Below are 11,524 nucleotides of genomic sequence, written 5' to 3' on the forward strand. Positions count from 1 at the left end.
TATTTGATGAAAAACTTGATATATTGATCTACTTGATTATTAAATAATCTTTCCTATTACATAAAGTCAAATGAACTATTAAAATGGTAGAAATAACAGTACTTTCAAGGCCACTGTGCAATTGTTTTTGTTTCTCTAGACATGGCCTTGATGTCAAATTCCACCATAACTGCATTTTCATATCAATCCTATTTTGATTTTACATATAACTCTAGTACCCTGAATGCACTCTCATCTCTTAAATGTCAATCAGAGGTTAGGAAATGATTCATTCAGTTCTACCAGAGGCAATATTATACCTGAGAACTTCATCTTACATTTTTGAACCCCAAGATCACCAACAATGCCAACTTCTCTTTCAAAGCATCAAGTATTAAAATAAAAGGAAATTAGAGGAATTTATAAAAATCATTAAATCTATCCCCGAATCATATCTTCAGAGTGGTGATAGACTTGCTTCTGAAATGTTCCTTTAATATTTAAGTTATTTCATAAAATTTCTCTTTATTATAATTTTCATTAATTACTCTGGAAATGTAGTTACTAATATCTCCATTAAAATAAACAATTAATGCTCATGTTTTCAGTAAGGAATTAACTTGAATGCTCTAAATATTGAAAAAAAATCTAATTAAATATTTGTGATTGATTTATAACACTATTGAAAGTTTTCAATTACTTCATTATAAGCACATTTAAAGTGTTTTTCTGTTAACTTTCCTTTGAATAGAATACTTGTATGTGTACTGACTTTTTTTAATTTTATTTTTCAATTACAGTTTACATTAAATATTACTTAGTCTTAGTTTCAGGTGTGCAGCATAGTGGTTAGACAATCAATACTTTACAAAGTGCTGCCCTATTAAAAGTTGTATACAATATAGTTATACTTAATAAAGCTTTTATTCCATTTTTTTGCAGCAAAAAATATGAACTGATTTTAAACTCAATATTATGATAAATGGGTGAGTCTTAACTAGCCATTTCATATATTACTAGAGGCCCAGTGCAGGAAATTCGTGCATGGAGGGCGGGGTCCCCCTCAGCCCAACTTTACCCTCTCCAATCCAGCCCCCTTGGGGGATGTCTGACTGCCGGTTTAGGCCCGATCCCAGTAATTGGGCTTAAACCGGCAGTTGGACATCCCTTTCACAATCCTGGACAGCGGGCTCCTAATCGCTCACCTGGCTGCCAGCCTGATCACCCCTAACTGCCCCCCCTGCTGGCCTGGTTGCCCCCAACTTCCCCCTCTGCCAGCCTGGTCTCTCCTAACTGACCCCCTGCTGGCCTGATCACCCTCAACTGCCCCCTTTTGGCCTAGTTGCCCCTCACTGCCCCCCCTCATCAGCTTATTTGTCACCAACTGCCCCCCCCTCTGCTGGCCTGGTCGCTCCCAACTGCACCCCCCCTCTGCTGGCCTGGTCACCCCCAACTGTCCCGCCCTGCCAGCCTGGTCGCCCCATGCAGCCTGCTGTTCAGTTGTTTGGTAGTCCCTCACTAACCCCCCTGCAGCCTGGTCATAGGCAGCCATCTTGTGAGGGTCAATTTGCATATTACCTCTTTATTCTATAGGATGATATCTAATAATCTTAAAAAGATATAATTAGAAAGGATTTGTCTATAGTTTGACATTAATTGATGAAGATAGTGAATCCATTCTCTCCATAAGTCTCTGTTGTTCACTGATATAAAGGTCTTGGGGATGCCCAGCCAATTTGACTCAGTGGTTGAGCATCGACCTATGAACCAGGAGGTCAAGGTTTGATTTCAGGTCAGGGCACATGTTGGGGTTGTAGGCTTATTCTTTGTGTGGGGCTTGTAGGAGGCAGCCGATCAATGATTCTCTCTCATCATTGGTGTTTCTAACTCTCCCTCTCCCTTTCTCTCTGAAATCAATAAAAATATACTTTAAGAAAAGATATTGGGGAAATGTTATAAGATTTGATATGTAATTTATAGACAAAGGTTAAAAGTATTAAAATAATTTGTAGAGTGAAAATGTGAGTCCGTTTAAGTTTGGTATGTAATTTAAAAATTGTGCATTTCCTCAGAAAACATTCAGTGTGTATTTAAATGTAATGCATTTTCTCTTCCTCTCTCTCTCTCTCTCTCTCTCTCTTTCTCTCTCTCTCTCTCTCCCTCTCCCTCTCCCTCTCCCTCTCCCTCTCGCTCTCCACACACATGCACACAATAGTTCAGTTTTTGGTAGATACATGCAGAGAAAGAGAGAGAAGGAAAGAATAAGTAAACTTATGCAAAGTATATATATATATATATATATATATATATATATATATATACTTTGCATAAATTTACTTATGTAATCATATATATATACATATATATATGTGTGTGTATATATATATATATATATATATATATATATATATATATATTTCAGAGAGGAAGGGTGAGGGAGAGAGAGAAAGAAACATCAATGATGAGAGAGAATCATTGATTGGCTGCCTCCTGCATGTCCCCTACTGGGGACTGAGCCTGCAACCCGGGCATGTGCCCTTGACCAAATCGAACCTGGGACCCTTCAGTCCAAAGGCCAAGGCTCTATCCATTGAACCAAAACAGCTAGGGCAAATTTTGTTTTTATTTTCATTTTCAATACTAAATTTTATCCATATTCTCATTATTATTGGAGTAATTTGAACTCTGAAAGATATAGTAGGTACTCAAATGGTATCATGAGGAAATTTTGTTATAGTCTCTATTGATTTGTTTTATAAATATATAGTAATTCAGAGTAGTTAATAACAATGAAGGAAACAATAAGTACTGTATGCTTTTAAAAATTATCTCATTTAGTATTTATAAGAATTCATTGTAAATGGGAACTATTTTTATGTGCATTTTCCAAAGTAAGAAATGAAAGTCAAAGTGACTTAATTTCCCCAAATATAATCTAATCTGTAGATTTTGATGAAGTTGTAGTTTAAACCAATTTCTTTTGATTCTCCACTTGTTCTGATCACTCATTGAATAATTATTTTTCATCTGACTTGCCAGGTAGTGAGCAATTAGCTAAGTATCTGATGAATAACCAACCATGATATTCAGTAATCTTCACAAGATCTCTTTATCTGCATAAATATGTCCTAATTTCAACATGGCAATTCAAGGCCCTCAAAATTCAAATTTAACTCCTACAGTGCAAAAACTATTGCAACAAGTTGAGCTTCCCCCCACCCCCAAAGAAAACAAAAACTCAGTTTTGCTGTCATTCAATTTTCATGTTCCTGTGTGTGAACTGAGCCAATGCTCACATTGTTACCTTAATTGTCAAAAGACTTCTGCGGCTCTATGAGGCTCTAAAGAATTAAATTTTACTTCTTTATTTCATGAAAATAAATACAAGCCTGTGATTTCATATAGTGCTGGTTTTAAAACAAAGCTATCAACACTTTTGTGTTGACTTAAGGGAAAATGAAAAGCTGTTTACTCCCCAGATGTACTTTGAGTAGATTTAGCTACTTTAATTCCAGTCCCATTGTAAAACATCCCTCAGAAAATGGCACGAACTTGGAGATAAACAGGATGATAGTAAAAAAAAGGTATTCAACTCCCAACCCACAGCACTGTAACTGCATCTATTGCAACAAGTTGCTATTAAACTTTCAGCTTCGGTTGACTCATATTTTCAATGAGTTATAATATTTAGTTGTTCCTTATGCTGAACCAAACCCTTGCTTCCTGGAATATCTGCCCAGTGATCATAGCTTTTATATTCTGTACCAACACAAAATGTATTCCTCTTCACAATGAAATTTCAGTGATCTGAAACCACTTAGTGTTTCCAAACTCAAGTTCCTTAACTTCCTCCACTGAATCTCATTATATCTTAGGTCCTTGCCTTGCTTACTAACCTGCTAGAGATTTTTAAGTTTATCAAAATCCTCCATAATATAGGGAGCTCTTTACCAAAAGAGTACTGGAAATATACTGAGATTGTTATTTTACTATCTCAAGAAAATATACCTTAATGATTTGGTGTGAAGTTTCAATATTTTGTAGTTGTATTGACACACTCTTAAATTATACAAAAATATTTCAAAATTACCATGTAACATTTTTAACTCCTCCCAGAAAATGCCATCAAGGAATCTCTTTGCCTCCAGAATTGAAAACACTAATTAAATAAATAAAAAGATTAAAAAGTAAAATTATTGTTGTCCAATATAACTTTTCATGTTCACTTATTGCTCTCTCTCTCCTTTAGTGTCTGGGTAGCAAGTTTTAAAGCTGTATAATTAGAAAGTAAAAGAACGTGAAAATGCAAGATCCTATTGTACTTCAGAACTCAAGTTTTAGTGCAGGACAATTCCACCCCATCATGACATGTGGTCTTCAAATTTCAATCACGAAACATGAGCTTGGTAAAATGGCTAGGTCAAGCCTGCACAGCTTGCTGGCCAGAGGGCTATTTGAGCTATCAAAACCAGCTATTTGTTTGGCCATAGTTTGGCACCATAGTTTGGAAATCATCCGATCTTGTTTAAGACAATGGATCCTGTCTTAATATTGCTATAATATTGAGGACAATGCCAGTGATCCCATGTATTTCCTGATCAGCTGAGCTGGTATAACTGGTCAGAAATGAGAAAACTGAGCAGGGTGAATAGTGGATGGTGCATGGATTTATTCTGTACCTACATCACTCCTCAAGTCTGGGTGGATTACAACACCCTCTGATTCTCAGTCACCACAATCATCTTGCCCCCCAAAACACAAACACGCAGAATAATTTCACCTGGTCCCTTTCCAGACAGGATGCTGGAAAGTTAATCAAGTTATACATAGAGTCAATAGCTACTTGTGACTTGTTACAGATGATTTTCTCCTTATTTCAAGGTGTAATAGTATGGTTTTCCTGTAATTTCTTTTTAAAAAAATATTTTTTTAATTTATTTCAGAGAAGAAGGGAAAGGGACAGAGAGATAGAAACATCAATGACGAGAATCACTGATTGGCTGCCTCCTGCACTCCCCACACTGAGGATCAGGCCCACAACCAGATCTGCATGTGCCCAGACCTGAATCAAACCATGACCGCCTGGTTCACAGGTCAATGTTCAACCACTGAGCCACACTGGCAGGGCATGTAATTTCTTAATCTTCTCTTGGTATTAGCTATTGGGGTATATGATAATTCACCTTGAATTTTCCCCTTGTCACATGTTGGCCAACCTTTTTAGATACTGAATCCTTATTTCTAAATCTAGTTACAACATGAATCCCCAACTAAGGGAAGGGGGTGGGTAAGCAGAAGAAAGAATTATTTTAGTATTTCTTTAAACATTAGTGTTTTATTTTTAAATATTTAATGCTTCTCTCATGTTTCTCCTCAGCTTGCTCTTTTCTTAGATATATGTTGTTTTTCATCTTTCTTCAGGGACTCTATTTTTCCTGAGGTTTAATCATTTTTATTGCTTTCATTATTGACTAAAAAGCAGAGCACATAAAAACAGTATGTCTTGCATTTTACATTTGACAAAAATGCAGTGTTTGATGATCTACCATAATGCTATCTACTCAAATGTTTTTCTCCAGGAAAACCAATATTTCAAGGGCATTGTAAGGGATCAGTAAGAATATGAAATGTTAATAATGTGCCAGTATTCATAGTTATACAATCTCCTGACTGTAGAAGATGTTACTTTTAGTGGCTAAGATGTATGAGGTCTGTAAGCACAGATGCTCTCGATACTCTGTAGTACCACTTAGTGGTCCTTCAGCTCATTTGAAAGTTTTAAGTTAGTGGAGTCTCATGATTCTGAAACATGTTTTCTTTCTCTGGCAAGTTCTGTATTTTGGAAGTTTTTTTTAGTGTGATTTCATTTTTTTTTTTTTTGCAACTTCCCTTTAGTACTCCTAGCATATCCCTTAGTGTCACACGGGGGGGAATCAAATTCTCTCACATGATTAAATATAATTTCACGACTAAGTCTCCCGATAACATAACCTAATTTTTTAAAATATATTTTATTGATTTTTTACAGAGAGGAAGGGAGAGGGAGAGAGAGTTAGAAACATCGATGAGAGAGAAACATCAATCAGCTGCCTCCTGCACACCCCCCCACTAGGGATGTGCCCGCAACCAAGGTACATGCCCTTGACCGGAATCGAACCTGGGACCTTTCAGTCTGCAGGCCGACGCTCTATCCACTGAGCCAAACCGGTTAGGGCTAACCTAAAATTTTTATTTTATTTGTACTTTATTCTATAATGCAATATGTGTTAGTATTATACAACAAATAAAACAAGATAGCTTAGAGTGAAGAAAACATAACTCTGGGATATTTACTGCTCATAGCTTTGCAAATTTGGGCAAATTATGTAACTTCTCTTTTAATTTTCTAGCAGTAAAATTGGAATAATAATTATAATAATAACACCCTCATTGGATTGGTAAGAGGATTAAATGGCTATACTCAATAACTGTGAAAATAATTTAAAATGCACATAGAACATTTTAAAAGTAGACTCATATTGAGTCATAAAGCATGTCTCAAACATTTTTAAAAAACTAAAATAATTAGTCTATAATTTCTAACACCAGAATACTTAAACAAAAAAATAAATAATAAACATATAATTGAAATTGTCTGATAAATATTTATAAATTCATTAATATCTTTCTAAATAGCCCATGAGTCAAATGGGTTGTATTATTTCAGAGGCTTAATCATAATTTAAATTAGCAAGTTATCTTAGGCCTCTAGAGCAGCTCTTTGCACATAAAATAAAATCAATAAATTGATTTTTCATTGAATAAAATTTTAATTTGATAAGTTGTACTGATACAACTTAAATATTAATAAACAATAACTTAAATAGGTCAATGTTGGAAGCATTTTCCTTAAAATAAAGAATAATACCCTTTATCTTCTATTAAAATTTTCATTGGAGTCTTACACAACCCGATAAGAAAATAAAATTAAGTAAATAGAAAATAGAAAGAGGGAAGTAAAATTATTTGTCATAAATGACTTTCTACATGGAAACACAAACATATAGTAATAATTTATTATAAATAATTGAGAATGTTAGGAAGCTTACAGGATATTATTTTAAATTGATTTTTAGAGAGAGCAGAAAGGACAGGGAGAGAGAAAAATGAATGTGAGAGCAAAATATTAATCGGCTACCTCCTACAAGCCCCCTACTGGGACTGGAGCACAAAACCCCAGTAATGTGTCCTGACCAAGAATTGAATTGGCATCCTTCCCTCCACAGACCTACACCCAACCGAGTACACCAGCCGGGGCCAGGATATAATTTAAAAAGCCAATTTTAATTCCAAACATCAACAACAAATGTTAGAACAACAGTTTATATACTTTAATTCATAATAGCAATCCTACCTAATAATCTAATAAAGAGGGGATATGCTAATTGACCCTCACGCCATTGCAAAGATGACAGTGCCCATAGCCAATAAGGAGGGAATATGCTAATTGACTGCCCCACCCTCAAAGATGGTGGTGCCCACAGACACAAGATGGCGTCACACAGTCCCCTCAACCCCTCCGGGGCGGCAGGCAGGCCCGGCCTTGCTGCGTGCCTGCCTCCAGAGTCCCCCAGTCACCTCAGCCCCCCAGCTGCCCAAGGCCGGCCAAAGGCGCAGGCAAGCCTTGGATGGCAGCTGCCCAGCTGATGCCCAAGGCACAGGCAAGCCTCTGATGCTGCTGCCCAGCCACCCAGGGTGGCCCGAGGCTCAGGTAATCAGGGCCGACTTAGGCCTGCTGGCAGTGGCAGCAGCAGAGGTGTGATGGGGAGTCGCATCCTGTCCCTGAGGGCTCCCAGACTGTGAGAGGGGGCAGGCCAGGCTGAGGGTCCCCCTCCAGTACATGGATTTTCATGCACTGGGCCACTAGTAAAATTATATTTTAGTTGGGAATAAATTTAGAAAATAATGTGCAAGAATTTTTATAATGAATAATGACAGTGTATTAAAGAGCATTAGAGAAGACCTAAGAAAATGGAGACATAGCCCATGTTCAGAAGGCTTAATATACGGTATGATTTTTCCCTACTGACCTAGAACACCATAAGTGATCAAGAAAACAATGCCAACAAATATCCCAACAGAGATTTTTGTGGCATTTAACAAAGTTCTATACATTTTATAAGAAAAAGAACACAGCTAAAATAGCCTGGAAAAAGACCAAGAAAAGAATAGATGCACTACCAAGTCATGAGGTTGTCTTCTAGAGATAGTATAAGTAGCATAGTGTGGTATTGGTATAAAGATAGAAAAACTAGCCCAGCTCAGTGGTTGAGTGTTGATCTATGAACCAGATAGTTATGATTCTATTCCCAGTCAGGGCACATACCTGGGTTATGGATTTGTTCCCCAATGGGGGTTATGCAGGAGGAAGCCAATGGAGGATTCTCTCTCATCATTGATATTTCTATCTCTCTCTCCCTCTCCCTTCCTCTCTGAAATCAATTTAAAAAAAGAAAAAGAAAAAGAAAGAAAGAAAGATAGAAAAACTACTTAAGGGAACAAAAAAGGGAGCCCACAAATAGACTCACACATATAAAGATGGTTGGAACTTACAATGGTTCAACTTATGATGTGTTGACTACAATGGTTGGTACCTGCTATGCATTCGGTATAAACAAACTTAAATTTTGAATTGTGATCCTTTCCCAGGCAAGCAATATTCCATAGGTCACTCTTTCCTGATCCTGAGCAGTGGCAGCAAGATGATTTTGTCAACTGTAGGCTAATGTACATGTTCTGAGCATGCTTAAGTCAGCTGCATATCATAAATACAATTTTCACATGTAGAGTCCCACATGGCCATAAGCCACAAGGGCACTGAGGAGTGCATCTCCTGCCATCAACTTAAGATTCTAGCACAACAGGGAGAGAGAAGTGTGTTCACTTTTTTGTATATAAGCTTGTTAGTTCCTTTTGATCCTTTCAAAGAATTTTGCCTTAGCAACATCCTTGGGATTGGTTATATTTTGCACTGCCTTGTGATTGGTTATCTGCAAGCTGCCTGTCTTAGCAACATCCATAGATTTTAAAGCTCATGTCTCCCACTCATGGCTTTTATTCCCCATCCAGTTGGGGTATCTTAGTATCTCCACCTAGTTGGGTTCCCAAGTTAATTCCTTTCCCCCTATGGCCCTCATCCCTATCAATCTAGCTGATTTTTGTATCCTCAAAACCACTAAGGCCAGTCTTACTAGAGGTTCCTCATAGAAAAATTCTATCTTTGAAGTAAAGAGAAGTTAATCATTGACTCTGTAATAATATACTCATAAGAGGCTATTTAAACAGAAACCATCCCAGAATCATTCATTCAATTCCTTTATTTTAAAGACTAGAGGCCTGGTGCACAAAATTCAGGAACTGGGCAGGGGGGGGGGGGAATGGGTCCCTCAGCCCAGCCTCCATGCTCTCGCATTCCAGGACTGCTGGCTCTTAACCACTCACCTGCCTGCCTGCCTGATCACCCCTAACCACTCACCTGCCAGCCTGATCGCCCCTAACCACTCTGCATGTCTGCCTGATCACCCCTAACCACATTTGCCTGCCTGCCTGATCGCCCCTAACCCCTCTGCCTGCCTGCCTGATCGCTCCTAACCACTCTTCCTGCCAGCCTGATCGCCCCTAACCACTTGCCTGCCTGCCTGATCACCCTTAACCACTACCCTGCCTACCTGATCACCCCTAACCACTAGCCTGACTGCCTGATCACCCCTAACCACTCACCTGCGTGCATCATTGCCCCTAACTTCTCACCTGCCTGCCTCATCTTCCCTAACCGCCTCTGCCTCGGCCCCCACCACCAAGGCTTCGTCAGGAAGGACGTCCGGAATGACATCCAGAAGGTCGTTCAGCTGTCCGGTCTAATTAGCATATTATGCTTTTATTATTATAGATAACAACCGAAGGACTTGTATGCATGCTTATAAGCATAACCAATAGACGCAAAACACTGGGAGGAGAGGTCATGTATGGGAGTGGGGTGGGGGGGCAATGGTAAGATATGTACACATATACCTTAATAAAAAAATGAAAAAGAAGTTTCACTTTCCTCCTCTACATTTCATTCTCTGCCCTATAAAATATTACATGGAAGGTATGTCCAAAAGAGACCTCCAATATCAAACACTCATTTTCGTCCCTTCACTTTATCACAAATGTACCCTCCATAGGTAATATTACCTCAAGTCTGCTCTCAGCAAAGCACTAACAAATTATCTAATAAATTAAGCCTCTAGTAGGAGTTAGATCCTATATAAGTTGTAGTTTTACTTGTATTTCTTATTACAGAGACAGAAATATGAATGTGTTTCTAGCATCCTGGCATAAGGGGATTCAAGTTGTAATTCCTAGTCATTCCACATAAATATATGTACAATTTCACAGCTAAGAATAAAGTACCTGAGAATTAGAAAGCAGAGTGATGAACAGGAAGCAAGATTTATAACAGAAACATATACCCATGAGGGAGAAATTTAAAGTTCAAAATAAAAAGAAGGTTGGAATGTAGTGGTAATGTCAGGATATCAGAACAATTATAAGAGATGGGCAAGATGTAGTTTGGATAAATGTGAGAGTATACCATACTCTAGGTAGGATGTATATCAAAAGTCTTCATATGTCCATGAATTTCATGGATACAATAAATGTACCTTTGAAAAAGTGTTATCTTAGAATTCATAAATAAGTTACATAGAAAATTAAATTAAACATGTTAATTTGGTGGAAAAAATGGAAATTAACAAAAAATAGTGATATATATAATCTCATGATACTTATTAATCATATAAAGTTAAAATGAGAAAAAGGAAGAATAACTGTTTGAGTCCAAATATATATTACTAAATATGTATATGTTAAAATATGAATAATATTAACATTCTTACACATGACTTTTAATTAAAGAAATGCAAATGGTATTCTAATATGCTGCTTGTGAGAATACAAATGTATGGAAACTTTCTGGAGGGCAATTTGGCAACATTTATCAAAATCATTAAAATACCCATACTTTTTTACCCAATTATTTCACTTTAGAAATATATCCTAAAAAAATAATTGGGGATGTGCATAATAAATTGTGCATAAGAATGTGTATTGAAGCATTATTTATGGTAGCATAACTCTGGGACCAGATACAATGTCCAATATTGGAGAAAGAGCTGAGTAAATTACTATAGAAATAAGATAACCCAATAATATAATGCAATATTATGCATTCCTCACAACATCTTTTCAAACAATTTATTAAAATACTAGAGGACTGATGCACTAAATTCGTGCAAGAGTAGGCCTTCCTTCCCCAGCTGCTGGCACCAGCTTCCCTCTGGCACCCAGGACCCGGGCTTCCCTTGCAGCCCCGGCTTCGTCCGGAAGGCATTCTGGTCTAATTGATAATGATTATGCTTTTATCATTATAGATAAAATAGAAACTATAAAATACATATCCTAATTTCCTCTAACTATGTATGTACACAGAGACATATATACACAAATATTCCTAAAAGAAAAT

This window comes from Cnephaeus nilssonii, assembly GCF_951640355.1.
Source record: "Cnephaeus nilssonii genome assembly, chromosome: 1".
NCBI classification, from domain to species: domain Eukaryota; kingdom Metazoa; phylum Chordata; class Mammalia; order Chiroptera; family Vespertilionidae; genus Cnephaeus; species Cnephaeus nilssonii.